Raw genomic sequence first — 3,135 nt, forward strand, 5'->3', positions numbered from 1 at the left:
TCTTTGTTTTGTTTCCAAAGTTTTTTTGCATTTGCAATTTAATTGAGACGTCTTGACGTATAGATGTAACTCGAGTTTGAACTTCAAACTTTAAGGAGGTAATTTGAATGTCTATCCCCTGACATTTATTTAGGATCGTGCATCGGTAAAGTAAATTAGAATTATGTGGCAGATTACGTAACAAATTGCTGCTGTGGTGTTGGACAAAATTGACTGAGCTGGATGGCCTGTACTTATGCAATTACATGTTCTGCTGTTTTTCCTTTCACTACAACTTCACTAAGCGTACCTGTAGTGTTAAATACCTCGATCGCAATTCGATTTCTCCCCACTGGACTGCGGATAGAATTTGTACAAACTATTCACATGAACCTGCAAATAAATGAAAATTTTGCCTACTTAGATTTCTTTTGCTTTTGCTTTTTCTGTCACACCTAAATGTTTTGAGCCTGAGAAAAACCAGCACCTTGTTCTACGCTTTGCTTCATACAGAAGGTCTGGATGAGAAACGGTTGCTTGCTGGGGGCGTGAAAATTTTACCCGATCACTAACATACTACGGCGTATTAGGACCATTGTAGATAGAAAAAAAGAGGAGTAAATTTCTGCTAAGAAAACTCTAAGTTTCTAGAAAAAAGCTAGGAAATTTCTGAGTTTGATGTTGAAACTTTGCTATTTAAAAACTCAAAAATTTTGAGATTAGTCTCAGAAATCTTCTAGAAAAAATACGGTCATTTCTGAATTTGAAGAGTTGAAAATTTACTGGGAAAAAACCCAGAAATTTTGAGATTGATCTCAGAGATTGTGTGTGTGTAAATTTACAGCTCTGTTCCCCCATCTTTTCTCTCCTAATACACCGTCATGCTAACATTTCCCAGTGACATACATAATGTAGCAATTCAACTCTATGTAGCTTACTCCAAATTCCCTGCTCTGTAAACTACCATCTTCCACTGCAAAGTCAGAAATGTCAACCTGAACAAGATGGCTGTTGATGTTTAGCCAATATTTAGCCAACGCAAATTGTACAACTTTGTTCACTTCCTTTGCTTGCCATTGCTAAAACTGCAGACAGACTACAATTCTAAATCTACATCATCGTTCACAACTTCTTCTGTTCACTGATTGGCCTGTTTGAAATTCTACTGGAGAAATCCAAGTCAATGGGAGAAAGCCCAAACAGAGGAATGAAGAGAGATGAGAATCGAGCGGAATCTAACAAATTTTCACCTTAGATATTGATCCACATCGATATTGATCTAGTCAAAAACAAGCTGGTCATGTTTGAAAACCATCACTTGTGGTTGACAGTTATGGAGAGAGGAATGGGCCAGAATGCCTTTTGGGGAGGAATTACTTTTCAGAAAATTATTTGAAACAAATATTTATTTTTGTGTAGCTTATTCGCCTGAGATGAGTCTGAATTTTGATAGAAGAAAGCTGCATCACCAACTTTGCCTCTTAAGTGCCACTCAGTTTAAATAAAACAATGTTGCCTTATCATAAATTAAATCCTAAATGACTGATAAATGTATATAAATCTGATTCTTTTAAATATAGAGGTCTGTCAGGATAGACTGAGACTGATTGGTTCATGAACCTTGATTTAATGTAGCTTCATCCCACTGCAGCTCATTAGACACATTTATCAGCATTTAATTGAGTTTGATAGGGAATATATTGGCTATATTGTGCATTGGCGGAAGTCCCATTTCCCTAATGTCAGAATGAGTGACGTGAAGACACCTGGACATGGTATGTGATCCTCTCCCATTTTCTATTCATGATGCACCACAGTAGGGAAAATTAGACTTCTATCAACACCATACATGTTGATAACAATGTTAACTTTGTCTTCACTTATAAATTGCATGTAGTGCCGACACTTAGAAAATTTGACCTCAATCATGCGCCGTAAACGGCTGAATATGTGTCAACAAGGCAGTTCAAAACTCAGAATTACTCAAAAAATTTAATTTTAAAAACCTGAAATTGCCAAAAATGTGAGATCTTTTTTTACCTTGCCAAAAATAAACTAAGCATAAACTATTTTAGCTAAACAAATTATTTTGTATGAGTGCTTCCTGCATATTTTTTTTATGAAAAGCAGGCATTTTCTTATTAATATGGGATTGATTGAAAAACTAAAGTAAAAATACGTTCATCTTTTCTCAGAAATAAAAACAGGTCAGACTTAATTTGAAAACATTTGCTGTGTTTAGCCAAGTTTTAATGCAGAGATTAAAAGCAGATTTTGGTACAACAAAAATCTTAAAGTACAAGTCCTGGTTACCATGACAACAGAGAAACCAGACCATCTGGAAAAGATAGTCACTCTGTTACATTTTTCTAAGTAGATTTTAATTTAAAAGTCATAATTTATCCTAATTTTTTGATTTAACAAATCAAAAAATTTGACTGATTAAATCAATTTAATGTCATGTCATTATTAGCAGTAATTAGAAATAGTTAATAGAAATAGATAGTCTTTGTGTACGTCATCTTTGTTATTTGTTTTGTGGAATTGAGTTACTGAAACTAATTCATTTTTCATAGCTATTTATTTAATATCACTTTTTACTTGTAAAATAGTCTCATGAAGAGGATAGTCAGGCTTTTCCATAATAGTCTTGATTTGCTAGATCAAGAAATTTGGTTAATTAAATCAATTTAATTTCATGTTTTTGTTTTTATTAGTTGTAATTAGAAAATCAATATAGTTAATTGACATAAATGCTCAAAAACTGAAGCCTGTGTGTAATTACTCTATATAATTACACACTCGTGTAATTGAGTTACTGAAATAAATTAAGTTTTCATATTTTTAGTTATTCAATATGACTGTTTACTTGTAAAGTAGTGTAATTTAATATATTTTAAGCTTTAATTAAATGATACTAGAATGAGATGCAATGGTACGATGTTCCAATAAAATCTGATTTTGTTGTCAGAGGTCATGTCATGACTTAAAACAAAATTGAAAATAAAAAAAAATAACGCCTACACCAATAGATTCTAATTACTATTGTATGGAGTTAGATTTGTTTCACAATTATTCAATAAAAAAAATCATGTCAAACAAAAAAAATAGTATTTGTAGTATTCAATAAAAAAAAATCATGTCAAACAAAAAAAA

This window comes from Poecilia formosa, unplaced genomic scaffold, assembly GCF_000485575.1.
Source record: "Poecilia formosa unplaced genomic scaffold, Poecilia_formosa-5.1.2 Scaffold156, whole genome shotgun sequence".
Classification (NCBI taxonomy): Eukaryota; Metazoa; Chordata; class Actinopteri; order Cyprinodontiformes; family Poeciliidae; genus Poecilia; species Poecilia formosa.